This window comes from Xenopus tropicalis, chromosome 4 (assembly GCF_000004195.4).
Source record: "Xenopus tropicalis strain Nigerian chromosome 4, UCB_Xtro_10.0, whole genome shotgun sequence".
In the NCBI taxonomy this organism is placed as follows: domain Eukaryota; kingdom Metazoa; phylum Chordata; class Amphibia; order Anura; family Pipidae; genus Xenopus; species Xenopus tropicalis.
This window is the reverse complement of record NC_030680.2, coordinates 81,160,993-81,177,137: the sequence shown is the minus strand read 5'-3', so window position 1 is coordinate 81,177,137 and position 16,145 is coordinate 81,160,993. Positions and strand designations below refer to the sequence as shown.

The window sequence follows — 16,145 nt, the reverse complement described above, 5'->3', positions numbered from 1 at the left end:
CTTTTCCCCATTGCCTAAGCAATTGAGAATGCATAAGACAGTGCTTAGATCAGGGCATGCCAGCCAATGTGGCTACTGGTAGACCCAGATGGTGTAAAAAATCCACAAATCACAGCAAAATACATTTCTTTCATTAGGCAAAAATTGTGTTTTTAGGTTAAGATCCCCTTTAAGCCAAAATAGCTTACTATATTTACAGGGCAAATTATGATAGTCCTGCACAGTTAAAAGCAGCACATGGATTTCTTCTTAATCTTAATTCCCATATAATCATTTAAATATATATGTATGAATATTACAAGTACTTTTTCACATGGGAGTAACATGCCCTTCTACTATAGTTTTAAACACTGCAGTTCATTTACAGTAAATGCGATATTTATTGCTGATTTACCATCTCACTAATGACCCTGAGCTAAAGCAACACACAAAATGGAGGAAGTGGCTTCCTTAGGTCTCCTCTAAAAATGCTCCCCCCTAAAGCAGATGATTATTTATGATCTCAGAACAATGTACCTCTTGAAGCTTGCTGTTCCGGTATTATGCTCCAATTACACATTGTTATTTATAGTGTAAATATATATAAGTGTAGATTCGTTATTCTACCTTGTAAGAAAATGATCCTTTAATCTAAACAACTATAAGCCTTTCCTGCTGTGCGCAACTTAAATACACACATTCTTCCAATGATCTGTGCCATTTATAGACACATTCCCATATAGCAAGCCAAAATACACAGTTTTGTAATAAATTGCTTATTTAATCAAATATAACAGTGGCAATAACAATGATCTAACAGCTTTCATATTAGTCTTTTACCCATTATACTCTCATTTCCTTGTCAGACAAGCTGTACATAGGTGGTGGGCTTGAGTGCTCTAGGCAAAAGGAGTTGCACAACCTGCCATGTAGCCTGTCAAATACTTTTTCACACACCTACAGAAATGGGGCAAGACAGTTACACAGTGACCTTGCAAAGTAAGTGTAGGGATACAGTAAATATTAAAGTGTACAACCACTGCAGTTGTAAAAAGGGATGGATATTATTGCAACAATGGAAGATTAATCCTTCAAAGGAGCAGACCCAAAATCATTGCTTTTTTTATCCTCAGTTGGTGAATCGATGAGAATCCTTAACAAGCAGCCATAAGGTAACTGTGCTGAGAATGAACAAATATGAATATTGTATAGGGCATATTTATGTCATAACAAAGTGTGAAATCAGAGCATGTGTCAGTTCACCGACATGACTAATGCAGCGTCGAGCCCGCTGTACCCCTCTACCCTCCCCCCGTGCCCACAATAAGGCCACGGACAACTTAATTGGGGAGAGAAGGCCGCAGTTGTTTATTGCAAATTAACATAATCCGCAATTATATGTATAGATATAAACAACCATAACTTTTATTAACCGTTTGTAAATCCAAACATTAAACAACATTCAAATAACTTATACCTCCAAAGAGGTCTGACCCTGAGCCCAGGCCCGGAGCCTGTGTCCTGTCTACTATCCCGGTCCCATTCTGGATTATCCATCTCCCTTGGGACCCCAGGCCTACCCAGTTACCCACTCACCTTACCAACTGTACCTTTTTTAATTTTCTCTGGGGCTCAAAGTCGACCCCACCCCCCGCACTGCGACTATTGATTACCACCGCTTAGGGAGGGAGGGAGGGATGCTGACTGCTCCTGCTCCTTCTGCCCGCCGAAATCTAGGTGAGCTCACATCCGGGGCGCCCCTCCTTTTTTCTGCCCTGAACTAGCAACTAAGATCCGGTGGGGGGAGGGAAAGGGTTGTCCTCCTAGCTTAGTCATGCCCTTTTTCCCTTCCGTTACACTCGGGTCATTGGGTTCCCTTCTCTGTTGATTTCTATGGGATTTTGGGAGCATGTTTATCAGTGGGTGAAAGTGAAAATTCAGCCTTTGATAAAGAGACTTTTAACAATCCAATATAGTGCAAAAGGGAGGTTCACCCTGGCCAACTATGGCAAGCTCTATACGCACTGTATGATAAATGGGCCCCTATGAGTGTTGCTGTCTTAGAACAGTACTGTCTAATGAATTGACATATTAAAAAAAATTAAAGCAAACATCAGTTGATGATGATGATGATATGGGTCAACCAATTGAATAAGTTATATTTGAAACATCAGCTACAGTACCACTTGCTTCTTGATAAGGATATTGGCTAATGTAAACTCACCCCGCTGAGCATCTGCTTCCTAAAAAAGCAACAAAAAATATATTCATGCAATATGACACCACCTAAAAATGAAAAAACCAAGGTATACCAAGATACGCAATCATGTTTCCTTTGTAATATTTTAGTTCTGTCTTCATGTATTTCCTTTTGCCTCTCCTGCTTTTTAAATGATTACTAAACAAAATACACAGTAATATATTGAGCATTTTTTAAGGCATTTTTCAATGGAGAGCAAAGTATGGGAGCACACCTCATTAAGTGTTACCAAACATTCGCATAGCATAGCACAGCATAGGTCCAAGTCATGATGACTATATGATTCTACTTTTTTGTTGCTTTTGATGGGATTACATGTATACATTATATACATATATGATTATTTTGAATCTGAATGAAAAAATAAAAACAGATTACTAATTGCATAGATTACAGAGATAGCATTTATCCCCCAACCCTTCAAGTTATCACTACTATGAAATGAGTTATCTTCAGAGACATAGTATACACTCCTCCCTGAAATTCATGTAATTTCTCCTGCAAGATGATGAGAATGACATTTCAGAAAAAAAGTCACTAGTCCACTGGTTGGGCTCCAATTAAAGGGCTTTCTTCTATCAGTCCTTTCTTCCAGTGCTCCTCCAGGGTTTCCCAACAGCCCACTGGAGTCTTCTGACATTCTCAGTCACTCCTCTTTTCAGCCAATCACAGCGCTGCCTATTCCTGTTGAGGATGATAAAACCACTAGTCAAGCACTTAGGAATAAATAACAAGTAAGCTGTATAGGAGTATAACGGAGATGCAAATTAGAATAATCCACAATAGCTTTAATCATCTGAAAAAGCTTCACAAAAAGTAATACTTTGCCTTAGACTGTTAGAGGAAAATTATTGGCAAAATGACTGCTTGCATTCGTGCAGCAACTGATATCCTACACAAATGTTAAAGAGTATTATTTGGTAAAGCCAAATACTCTAAAATCTTTCACTTTTCATTACTCTTTGCCTAGTGGAGGTCATTACTTTGCTGGAGTCTATGGAATGGATTTTAACTATATTACAAATACATACATCTTTGTCCTAAAAAACCTAATTTATAAGTTGCCCTTTTTAGCATGTTTGAACTCATCTGTGTCATGAGTTAGTGAATACATTTTTCCACATTTTTAAAAGACTATGGGGTATCAGATTTTCAAGAGATTATAAGCCTCAGATTGCTACAATTACCCAAGAAGATGGGAGGCTTTTACGGGTCACCACAGGGCCTAGTCCTGGTCAGTGAGTGGGCTGCTGCAATTCTCTGGTGTTTCCTTTTGTTGTTTATGATTGATGATTAGACAACTGGTAATTGCATCTGTGTAGCACCAGGTGAAACATTTGAGGGAACTGACAATTCTTAGCTTTATTCCTTGGAAATTTGATGGAAAATTGTGTGTTTTTTTCCGCATATGCAAAACATAAAGGGTTTCACACCAGCCAATTAAAGAGCAAGTGAAGCTGTGCCACATGTGACATCCTGTGTAAAGTCTGCATTGCACAGAGCTGTAGTTAAACTGCAGAGGTACACAAGTTGTACTTAATGTAAATAACAGCCATTTGTACATTCAGCTTCCTGCTCCACAAACTACCTGTGCACAAAGACACCTGGAAAACAAGGGTGTACAAAGTTCAGGTTCGGAAGCTAGATACACATGGAGGCAAACCTCATCTTACAGCAGGCAGAATTCATAGAAAATTAGAAACCTAAACCAGCATCACACAAGTGTATAGAGCACACACTTGTTTAAAGGGGAGCATTCCACTCAACACTGCCAAATAAAAATATGAATACTGTGAGCGCTTATGCTTGACAATACCTTGAGTAGTAAACAAGGCAATACCTGCAATCTGCAGAATTTCCCCTCCTTTCTGGTAAGACCCACCTCTTCTTGGGACCCACCACCACAGTTTTTTCCCACTAGGCTGTACCTAGGGATGAAGTTTATACATTTCTGACCAGAAAGATAAAGAAATCGTTCAAATGCAACTTGTGAATTACAACCCTGTTATGCATTCTTTTTTAAAATCCACCACTGAACATCCACAGATTTGGGTCTTTTGCCTTCCAAAGGTTTAAAGGTCCCCATACATTGTAGCTGCCGATATCTGTCCCTTGGACTGATTCGGCAGCTTATCAGCCCATGTAGGGGCAGAAACAACGGCAATGTCCGACCGATATCTGGCCTAAAATTGTCCAGATATCGATTGGGCATCTTAAAAGATTTAGTCGGATCGGGGACCGCATCGGCTCATTGATACGGTCCCCGAACCAACTGTGCCATTGCCGCAGATAGAATTCGATCATTTGGCCCCAGGGCCTACATTTGCCCGATATTGCGCACCCGTAGGTGGGGATATCGGGAGAAGATCCGCTTGCTTGGCCACCTCGCCAAGCGAGCAGATCTTAACGTGTATGGGGACCTTAACAATGCCAGGGTTAGGCTAATGTGAAGCTTTTAAGTCAAAGGAAACTATACCCCCGAACAATATAGGGGTCTATAAAAATATATTGCATAAACAAGCTCATATGTAAAACCCTGCTTTATCTCAATAAACCATTTTCATATAAATATACTTTTTTAGTAGTATATGCCACCGGGTAAACCCAAATAGAAAATTGCTATTTTAAGAATTAAGGGCCGCCTCCTGGCCGAACCGAATCCTAAATATCATGTGACTTTTTGTCACGTAAACACCGAAGCTGAAATTTGTATGTAGCATATGCTAATTAGGATTTAGATGCAGGTCGGTATTTGGTCAAATCCGAAAAAAGTGGATTTGGTGCATCCCTAGTTTGTAATAAGTTCATCATGCATTGTGGGTTAAGATGTTCATCAATAAGGAACATCTTAACCCACAATGCATCGCACTGCAATTTTTCTTATTGACATCACATGTGCAGGGAATTGTGGGATTTGGAGGATGCAAGCTGAAGGCAGGCTGAGGACAGTCAGCTACTGTTACTTTTTTTTTTTTTGAGTCTCAAAGTAGTCAGCCAGATCAGCAGGAGAACCAGGGACCAGGCTTAGAGAACTGTTCCAAATATTATTGCATTAAAAATCATGAAAAGGCTGCATATTATTTAACTGATGTATATTGCAAAAGGTGCTTGAAATTATGTTTCCCCTATGAGTTCCCTTTTAATAAAGGTGCTTGTTAATGCCATACCTTGCATTGGGTAGAAAGGTGAGCACATATCTACTTTCCTTCTCTTTGTGTCACGTCTGCTCTGTCAATTTTTTTTACTTTGAAAGAGCCTACACCAAGGTGTACTTCTGAAAAATTCAGTATAATTGCATGTTCTGAGAGCAAAACATATTGTGGTTATTTACTGTTAAGGAAATATCTACTTTTATTTTTGGTTTATGTGCGTATATGAATATGATGAATGTGCATGCTTGTGCACATTCCAGTGCATTGTGTTTGGGGGAGTTGGTTTGATATAGCATTTCATCTCTTCCCTCCATTCAATCCATCTAAAGATACATATGAAATAATGCTGACAATATTCATCATCACAAAAGCAAATTTAAAAAAGGGCCACTTAAAAAAATGCTTTTCCAGGGCGTTCAAACCATGTTGACTTAACTGAATATGTTCAACAAAATAGTAAGATGTAAAACAGATGTGCTTTGAAGAGAAAAACGAAAGAATAATAATGTGCAAATGTATGTTTCCACTGCTACAGGAAAGAAAATGAAACTGCCTCCTTCACAGTTTTCTGTGGAACCAAATTTACCTACTGTACCTGAGGTACCGCCCAGCAGCAGGGATTAGAGGAGACCAGAAGTTCTAGAATTAAACAGCACCAATTCTTATTTTCACAAAACCGCCTGTATTTCCAATCACTGCTTCAAGTCTGATAAAGGGCCAGTTGGAGCCCAAAATGTTGCTGCTGTGCATATCGCTGTAGTGTGCCATTCACTGGGAATACAGGCTCTTTTATAAAAATAAGAATTGGTGCTGTTCAATCCGCTGGTACTTGGCTAGAAAGGAAGGGAAGTGCTGAAAGAGGCTGTGCTGATTACTGCTTTGCCTTTAGAGGTGACCTGGCCATAGCAAAACAGGAAACACTGGGGCCATGCAACATATATATATTTTTTATAAATAGATTTTAGGAATGGCTTAGCATTTTAATTGTGCACTTTCTATATTGGCTAGATAAGAGCCAAGTGTCCAAATAAATATTGGTACTATATAGTTTCTTGTAAGGAAAAATTGATACTACATGTGCTGGTTGCATGTTAATGTTTTAACCACATCAAGGTTTATATCTCATTAAATGTACTTTAATAAAAAAAAATACCTATTCTGTTATGCATCTGTTTAGCATCTGTGTGTATTTATTTTATGTTTGTCAGTTACATATGCGTACCTCCATGACAGTTCCAAAGCCAGGCAGGCAAAAGCAAGAGCTGACTGATAACAGGCTCGCTTCAGCAAAACATGTGACTTAAAGGGGAAGTATACACCTATATACAACTGTTTTCCACATAAGCAAAATAATTTGATAAAGCAGCAGCAGAGCATTGTTTTAATTTTCACACTTACTATCTTACTGGTAATTAGGGGAGTTAGTTTAAAGGGATACGGTCATGATTTTTATGGTGTACTTTTTATTTCAAAATAACACTGTTTATATAGCAAATAATTCACTCAACCATTTAAAATTCTATTCTGGAACCAACTAATGTATTTTTTTGGGTTGTAATATTGTTGAGTAGGCAGCCATCTCAGTGCATTGTGCCGGAGTTTGAGCTTTCCGAAGGAGCCAGTGCTACACATTAGAACTGCTTTCAGGTAACTTATTGTTTCTCCTACTCCCATGTAACTAGAGGAGTCCCAAGCCAAACTTGGATTTCTTACTATTGAGTGCTATTCTGATCTACTGGGAGCTGCTATTTTGCTGCCTTTCCATTGTTCTGATGAACAACTGCTGAGGGGGAGGGGGGGGGATACAAACTTGCATCACAGCAGTAAAGTGTGACTGAAGTTTACCAGGGTACAGGTCACATGGCTGTGGCACCCTGGGAAATGAAGAATATGGCTAGCCCCATGTGAAATTTCATAATTAAATATAAAAAAAAATCTGTTTGTGTTTTTGAAAAATGGATTTCAATGCAGGATTCTGCTGGAGAAGCTCTATTAACTGATGTGTTTTGGAAAAAAAACATGTTTTCCCATGGCAGTATTCCTTCAAAAGAAAACTATACCCCCATAATGAATACTTAACCAACAGATAATATTATATAAACTAAGTGGCCAATTAAAGATTCTTACTAAACTGAAATATTATATATATCAGTACATATTGCCCTTTTACATCTTTCACCTTGAGCCACCATTTAGTGATGGGCCGTGTGCTCCCTCAGAGATCACTTGGCAGGAAATAATGCAGCTCTAACTGTAACAGGAAGGAGTGTGGGAGCAAACAACAGCACTTTGTCCATAAATTGGCTGATTTGGCCTAGCATGTATGTGTGCACTTTCAAAGGTACTATCCCACGTGCTACCAAAAAAGTATTTTTTATGAAAATGGTTTATTTAGATGAAGCAGGGTTTTACATGAGCTGTGTTATGCAATGGGGGTGACTGACCCCAACAGGCAAAAAACTATTGCAATATGAGGCTACAATCCACACCCTCTCCTCAGGGCCATATTTACCAAATCAGCACCCAAAGGCCCATTCCTTGGGCTGCAGCTTTGTGGGGTCTCTATATGGTTAATAAAAACAGAATCTTCCCAGATACTGCCAGAAACCTTGATCTTCTGATCCAGGATGTGTGCTTCAGTCACCAAGGGAAGGGGTGGGCTGAAGCCCAGTGCGTATGGTAGCAGAGGACCTGAACACAGTTCTGCATCTCCTATTCATTTTCCAGTCTCCCTTTCAAGCCGCTGCCAGATTACTAGAGTAAATTGCACCCTAGCAACCAGAAATCTGCTGGAATTACAGAGTTGCTGAATAAAGATATTAAAAACAAAAATTTTGAAACTGAAGACCAACTGCAAAATGTCTCCAAATATCACTGCCTACACCATTCCTAAAATTAAGATTAACTACCCCTAAGTACACATACTTTTAGCATCAAACCTCCAAATCAGTGGCCAGTAATTAGCAACCCTGTTTACTGATTGACTGCATTATGAGCTGTTCCAAGACTTCATATACCTTTAGGGTGAAGACACATGGAGCTACTTGTCACAGCTACTAAAACAGACAATGCTGGTCATTTACTGATAACTGTCTCTACATGTGCTTTAGCAGAGGTAATTCTCAGTATTGTCTATGGCAGGGTATTTTCTAGGGTTTAGTAGCCATGAAAACGTAGCTGCTACTAGTAGCTCAGTGTATCCTCACCCTTAGGGTGAAGACACACTGAGCTACTAGTAGCAGCTACTTTTCACAACCACTAAAACAGACAATTCTGATCATTTACTGATAATTGTCTCTACAGGTGTTTTAGAAGAGGCAATTCCCAGTATTGTCTATGGCAGGGTATTTTATGCTGTTTAATAGCAATGACAAGAAAGTAAAGTGACGCTATTACAATAATTACTCCTCCAAGCACTAATTTCGAATAGGAGAAAAGTTTCTTTACCCCCATTAGTTTGACTGGTCACTCGGCTGTATTTAATGGTATCTGAAGTGGGTGATTGGCCTTCTGGACCTGGAGCTGAATTGCTAATTATTTGGCATCCCTGCAGATCGATTAATAAGTGGAAAAAGAATGTATATACAAAGCACATGCCAGATATGTGTAAATCCCTACGTTTAGGATTATAATGGTGTACAGCGTTTCCTTGTAAGCACAAGTACTCAAACAATAGGAAGGCAATGAAGTCGGTGGAACTGTATATTATATTCGGGGTAGAAATAACAGAATAAGACCACTAAATCGGCGTTCGCTACAAGCAGGTTAGCTATAAAAAGTAAAAGACTTTGCGGTTTGGCTGGGATTGTACAGATTATCTGGAGCAGAAGCGATTACAGATATGGGAGTACAGCATGTAATTTTGCTCTTATCTAACAAGCGTGCCGAAACCGTAATAAACGTGGCAGTAGGATTCTGATTTACATTGGGATCTGATCGTGTTATACTACATTCAGCGCGTCCCCTGAGAGCCAAGGCTGCAGGGTGATACGTTACAGATCCCTTATCCGTAACAGCGATTGTACGGACACCTTTCAAACATTGCTCCCAATAGGAACCCGTTACTTTCTCTGGGAAGTTATCTGTGGAAAAGGAAGTTCATTTATTACCCTTTTCCTACACTGCCCTGAGTCTCTATGGGGGAGATATGCAGTCTCTTAGCAGCCCGGCAAATCCACAGCACTCCTCCTGATCCGTAAGCACATTGCTAGCGATCGGCTCCCGTTGTACCGGGATAAGACAAAACCTAGACAAAAGCAAGTTACTTGGAAAGTCCGCTCATTGCTCAGTCTGGTGGCAGGAAATCCTTCTGAGCAAAAGCTTATGCAAAGAAAGGGTGATAAGTGATTTTTCTGTGGGCTGAACTGCAGTCGGGTACAGGAGCTGCGGATTCAAACAAATGCGTTAGCTCCAAGCAAAAATGGAATGTTGCCTAATGAAAAAAAATTGTATTCCAAGCAACTTTCCGATATCTATTACTTACAAGTTTTCATTGGATTTAACGTCATTTTTTAATTATAACTGGTACTAATCAGTTTCGGTCTGTCCCTTTATTCTCTACCATGTTGTTCTGACTTTTGCAACAATGTAGCCAGAAGCAAGCGAATTAGGACCTGTCAAAAAAGTACACAAGGCTGGCTACTTTGTCTCAAGTGCCGGAACCAGCAGCGCAAAAAGGGGTAGCCCAATATAGCTACAGTTACACATTTACACACAACTTGAACACCAATGTCAGTTTCGAATGTAGTTAGAACTACATTATCTTTCTTACAGAAAATATGTTAATTTTGTAGTTTTCACCCTTTTTTAAAAAATATAACCAAAATGCTTGCATATACATTATTATATAACCGTTTATGTTAATGTTTCAACTTCTGTGGAGTTACATTGTATTAAAACAAATGGGTTATCTCCCATCCTATCTGATAATGCTGTAGCAGTGTGAAGTACAGTCTTTACAGTGTCTGTAGAAATCAGTTGTGCTGTATTACGTTTTCATTGGTCCTCCCTGGCCCTTACCTCTGACATCACAAGGGCCACTGCTGGAAACCCTCTTTCTGTAAGGCTGAGATTTCTCCTGGCATCTGGGAAAAGATCCTTGTGCATTCCAGTAACCAAGGAAATGTAATAATATTTATTCGCAGTCCAGCCTTAAAATGATCAACTGCAAATTCGCACAATAAAACCGAGCTGTTTTTATTACGTTTCAACAAAAAAAAAATGTTAACTTATTCAATTACAAATCGGGTTTGTTTGAATGTTATCAATTAACAGCACCCGGAGTTTGTTTTTTTATGCAAGGTAAAATATATATGTTTGCCAAAGAGGAATGTAGATTTGTATACTTCTTATAGCTTATTCAAATAAACACAGGCAAGCACATTAAGTGTTCTAAATAGAGGGGAGAAGCACTCCCACCCAGCTGGGAACCCCTCCCTTTGTACTGGAGAGCTGCCTTTGTATTGGGTCATGTGTGGACTGGCCAGATCGTCCCTGTAGAAGGGCGCACCATTGGGAGAATGTCCTCTATTCATATCCCAACGTGCATACAAGAAAGGGTGCTGGTAATGCTGGGGATGAATCGGTTAATTATGAATAATTATGTACTTGAATTAATTTCTGCTGTGCTGTCCTTTAGCATAGTGTTTGTCGAGAAAGAGACAACTGGGAATGTCCCAACAGAGCCCTAATCAGCCTCTGCACTGAAAAACTTAGTACATAGAAATCATATTATATCTTTTTCTGCAATATATTTATTTAACATTAAATATTGTTTAAATTCTTTAAAATATGGCCAACTAAACTAACAGTGACCAATGGCAAGAGCAAGGAGTCACCGAAGTCATTTGTCTCTGGGGTCAGAACTAATTGGCTATAGAGGAGAGCCTAGAAAGCGGAGTAAAGCCAGGTACTGCCGAACTGCCCTCAGTGTGTTGTTTTTACACAGTTTCACACAAATGGAAAGGGCTGACACACAAAGTAAGGGCAGATTAAGTTGCTCACGACAATGCAGGCGAAACACGTCTAATTTCAGTTAGAAGATCTAGGAGACTCGCAGAGAGATCTGCATCTTAGGAAAACAAACGCGTCCATTAATGTGATTTAACCTGTTTGTGTATGGAGTGCAATAGGCGAGTGAAGTTTATATAAGATGTAATAGAGTAAGACAAGGCCATGCAGTACCTGAGAGGGAGCAGTAGATTGTGTATGTGCGCAGCGGTTTGTACAAGCAGGTTTAGCCGCCAGTGTAGCGTTTCTTGGGGCACAACGTGGAACAAAAACAGGACTAAAACCCCGCAGTCCCCAGCTTATTTGGCCTTGTCACTCGCATTGAGTGAGTTTATGAGCCAACCCGCTCCCAAAAGGCCATTGCCAAAAGCCAAGGTCTGAGGGCAATTGTGTTGTGCAGCAGGAGGTCCCGGCCTAAGCCCTAAGGTCACAGTGTTTCCTACTAGACAGGAGGGAGCTATTAAGGGCCAATTAGCAGGTTTAGTCTGGCGAGAGCAGGGATTTCAATGGCAGCAGGACAGGCGGCTGCAGGGCGTGTGTTTCCCCTGGAATTGTGTCCTACTAAGCCTGCTCTGCCCATCCACCTGTTTGTTATACCGCAACGGGCACACTGGGCTGCACACCGGTATCTGTATGGTGTCCCCACAGCTCCAAGTGATAGTGTTCCTTCACTGCAAATTGCTCATTTGCCCAAGAGCAAGAACTTTGTGCCACTGCTTGGCATTGCCCTCAGCTTAGTATCTGCTGAAGTGTTAACATATATTTTAACCAGATAAACTATTTACCTCTGTGTGCCAGTCTCATAAGCAAATCCTACTACCGCATATTTCATCATATTATTACTACCGTACGAACAAATTGATACTACATCGCACTATGGATGCACGAACCATACAGATACATACAAAAGCAGGCCCGGCTCATTAGGACTTACAGTCTACAGAATACAAAGGAAATCCTATAGCCTTATAAAATTGTCCCTAAAAACAGACCCTGTCTTCATATATGCCAAAATACACACAAAGTTATAGCATTTATCAGGGAAACGGAACAAAAGACATCTTTTTCTATATAAATGTACACGAATCCTTTTCACCATATACCACATCTATATAGTTTATCACTTCACTGCATATAGTATTGCAGACATAAAAATACAATATTTATATGATAAACTTTCACATACAATTAGTATATTCCTAAATACATGAATATAGAAATCGTATTTTTTCATACACAACTACTCAAACTCATCCATCTACAAAGTCTACACAAATGGTACACTTACCTAAACAGACATTTGAAAAAATGTTTCCAAATACACCAGTTAAGTCCCATTTTGCTATATACCAAACATAAAAATAATTTATTTACTCCCATACAGCAGCTATATAATAAATAGCATTCGATTGTCTTCTAAACAAACACAATAAATAAATGCCATTATCCTATATGCCCAACATATACAGTTCAATTCCATTCTCTTCACACAGTCATTTACATCCCCACATATACCAAACACAGTTCAATTTCATTCTTTATATACAATTATTTGTCATCATATATACCAAACATGCAGTGCATTGTTATATACATAAGAATAAATCATACTGCCTTTAGACACGAAACGATATTCGGAAATACACACGCAGGGTGAATTATATTTCTGCATATACCAACACAGAATAAATCAAATTAATATATATCCTAAAATGAATCTCAGAGAGTATATTAATCTGTGAAAAGAAATTTAAAAAAAAAGAGACAAAGTAATGCATGCATTTTAATTTTCTAATTGTGTATCTTGGTAAAGGTTCTGTCACAATTCTACACAGAACAATATGCACAATGCATAAAACAGCATGTACGTTTTGTGCAGGGTCATGTTATATGCCACACATTGGCACATATATATCCTCATTCTTACCTATGGGATGAATCCTTATGATACTACAGAGAGTGCAATACAGGTGCAATTTGGAAATCCATGTCTCTCTTTCGTCTGCAGTTCTACAACCAGACCAGAACGCCTATCATTCCAACAAGCAGATAAACAGACAATTTGGACATGTAAAGCAATGCCACCTCCAACCTATTTAGGTGAGCATTTTTTTTAAACTTGGCAAAGTTTCCAGAAAAACAAAAAGCATCGAATGCCCGAATGCCATGCTACCTGGAGCCTATAACTGGCCAAACAGATAATGTAATGTAGTGTATGTATTACATTTGATGTAGTTCAAACACTTCTTTACCCAGATTGTTATTGAGCGACGATCTTTATGCTAGAAGGCTTAGCTTGTTGTTATTTAAATAATGTTTTTTTTATTCTACACTTAATTTATTTAAATGAACCAAAAATCGTAATTATAGGAGCCAAAAAAATAATTAGATAGAGGCGAATTTATGTGAATGGGGGTATGCTATTTAAATTAAACCAAATAATTTGATTGTAAATCAGTGTCCTTGTCATATATGCACAATTTAGTAGGAAAATAGTAATATAACATCAATACTGTTGAGAATTCAGAAGAGGACAATATGTTTCTCCGTGCTAGAAGTAAAGCAACGCTCTCATTACAGGGAGCAGAATGAAATCAAGCAACTTATAGTTGTCTTAAATTAACCAAATTAAATATTTTCTAAATATAAAATATTTGCATTAAATCCCAAAATTGGCCTTATTATTTGATAACGGACCTTCAGACAAGTGCACACCCTGTGTAACAAAGGGAACAGGAAGAAACACACTCTTTCGGATATTTTGAGCAGATATTCTGCCCATGGGCAGCGCTGCCACCGATACCAGAGAGGTTGAAGCAGTTGCTATCACTTGTAGGGGATTTTGGAAAGAGCACTATAATTCTGGCCTTGCCAACCCCCAGCCAAAATATTGCTTGCACCCCCAGAACCAAACATGTGTTTATTCCCTGTGTGCACTATATGTAAATGCTAGTTGGGACTCGGCTTAACTGCTTAAGTAGTCATTTGCTAATTCCGATTTATTTCATTTAAATCTCAAGTTTCAATGACCTAGAGCTGCTTTATTATAGTGACTGATGAACGATATTTAGGGAAGGTCCCCGCGGTGCTAGCTGCGTGTGCAAAAGATCTCTGTTTGCTTTTGATGGGATTGCCAACATTGTACACATTATTAGGAGATTATAAATTTTACAGCTGTGGAAATTGCGATTTGCCCGTTTAACCCCTGTTTTACTAAACCTTGCTGAACAGCGTTGTATCCTTGAGCTCCCTCACCCAAGCAGGGCATATGATAACGGTAAAGAGAGAGCTCTTGGGGTGCAGGTAGGCTTGGAAGTCGGCAGCAGTTAAATACAGAAAAACCCACAAGGGAAATATTGCTTTCTATAGAGCTCCAATAAACTGCATTTCTGGAAACAAATCAGTGTACAAAAGCCAAGCGCATATTTAGGATATTTAGATTTATTCTGTTTGTTGCATTCTGCAAGCCCAACAGGAACATGCCATCAGAACGGGAGAAGTTTGGCATTATTCCTATAGAACTGCGAGATGGGGTTCCACTGGCACCGAATATAAACCCACATCCGTATTTACTTGTAGCCTGTGGTGGGCTCGTATGGCTGGAAAGTTAGTCATTTGGATACATTAAGTACTGAGACCTCCACCCCCTCTGCCCAGATTCTGCACGTAGTGGGCCAGTAGTCAGGGACTAGGGACCTCTCATAGCTTAGATCTAGCCTGTGGGGTCTTTTATGTAATGTAATGGACTGGAGGTCACCTGAGTACCTAGTGCAGTTGTTCTCTCCCAGCCTTTGGGCACCTGCATCCTGTCTGCTAATAGAATATGGAGCCCAATGGGGACTCTGTATGGCCCAGATGCGGCCTATTGGTTAATAGCCCGAGAGCCCCACAGAACCTAATGCCCGGCCCGACCAGTGGGTTCCTATAGTTTCCGTACCAGTTGCTTGTTACTCTGAAATACAGGTGGAGGCTGCTTGTGCGCCTCAATATTATCTATTGGACATTCTGCATATTAAGCCATTCCAGGGGTGCTCTGCATGGGGATAGGTGCATCCTCTCCCCAATAAATTGTGCCACCCGGTGTACCCAATAAACTATATAAATCTCCACTAACACTCTAATCTCCCTTATATAGATGTATATAAGAAGAGAAAGTAACGGAATGCTTCTTGGCCCTTTATATAGTAGGTCACTACATGACTCCCTTCTCTTGCTTCCCTGTACAGGGGCAGGATACTGTATCAGACCGGCAGGATTTTACCCTCTATCCCAGAACAGTGTCCCAGATACCAGCAATACGCCATCAACAGCAGCCCATGCACTGTAGCCAGTCGCACATGCACAATCGCACCGATTTATATGTAGCAATTTGGTTCTACTAGGACTAAATGGTAACACGCTGAAAACCTTCAGTTAGAATATAGCCCACCAACAGAATAGCAGATACATTTACCTATAGTGTACATGTCTTGCGCCCCCCAACCTCAAGTCGCTGTGCTCACCTGTTGCAGGAGATGAGCCCTACTGAAGTTGCTTGTCACTAGTCCTTATATGATAACAAATGGCGAGGAGCCCGTGTGAATAGGATGTACCCAGTTGCATTAGTCAGAGGCAAGGCAATACCTAAAGGCTGTGAGTCGCACACTGGTTCCAGACAGACAGAGTTCAGCACATCAGCTCCAATTATGTGGGCTTTTTCCCTGTCAGCCTGGGAGCTTAAGCTAATTAGCAACATACTGTTCCTT

General features: G+C 39.8%; 1 long non-coding RNA gene across 1 annotated transcript; it reads right to left on the bottom strand.

Moving 5' to 3' along the window:
* Positions 1–1,380: 1,380 nt before the first annotated feature.
* Positions 1,381–16,137, bottom strand: LOC105946989. Its single transcript, XR_001170437.3, has 2 exons — positions 15,903–16,137; positions 1,381–2,923 (listed from the first exon to the last, which is right to left on the bottom strand). It is a non-coding gene; the product is annotated as an uncharacterized LOC105946989 (long non-coding RNA).
* Positions 16,138–16,145: the final 8 nt, after the last annotated feature.